At 43.1% G+C, this 591-nt stretch overlaps 1 pseudogene; it reads left to right on the top strand.

Annotated features, from left to right (window-relative positions):
• The first annotated feature begins 228 nt into the window (after nt 1–228).
• On the top strand, nt 229–370 carry LOC129699188 (U6atac minor spliceosomal RNA; annotated as a pseudogene).
• Nucleotides 371–591: the final 221 nt, after the last annotated feature.

Here is a 591-nt window from a genome sequence, read left to right as displayed (position 1 = left end):
CGGACCAATCAAGGTACCAATAATGAGCAAACCTTCATCGTTGCAGCAACAACACACCCCATACCTTCGTTGACAGTAAGCAGTTCACTGAAGTTGGTGGCAGCATGAAAGTTGGACAGAGGTCTTAAAATCCGAGACCCAAGTCGGGCTCAGGGAAAATATGGGACCATCTACAAGTTGGTAATATTTACACTTGTTTGTACTAATGATAACATGTGTTTAGTTTATGTGTTGTATGAAAATAGCATTTTCCCTTGATAAGGATGGAAGTGGTCCTAGTGGCCTTACAACACACAAATGGTTGGCATCTAACCATGTAAAGCTGCACAATACTAAGGTTCCAAGCACAGAAATTGGGCCAGATTTGTCTTTACAGGCAAGCTCAGAATTATGCCCAGAGTTGTCTTTCAAGGCAGGCTCAGTATTATGGCCAGGAATGGCTTTCGGGACTAGCTCAGAAAACAGGCCAGAGTTGTAGCTTGAGCAGGTACGGAATTCACAGGAGTGACCTGTTCATTGTGGGAAAGATGCAGAATGTCGTTTAATTCACGTCTGATTTCCTTAAGATGCTCCGATTTACAGAGATCATCT

Source organism: Leucoraja erinacea, chromosome 7, assembly GCF_028641065.1.
Source record: "Leucoraja erinacea ecotype New England chromosome 7, Leri_hhj_1, whole genome shotgun sequence".
NCBI classification, from domain to species: Eukaryota; Metazoa; Chordata; class Chondrichthyes; order Rajiformes; family Rajidae; genus Leucoraja; species Leucoraja erinaceus.
The sequence above is the reverse complement of the archived record's forward strand: the minus strand, read 5'-3'. Positions and strand labels throughout refer to the sequence as shown.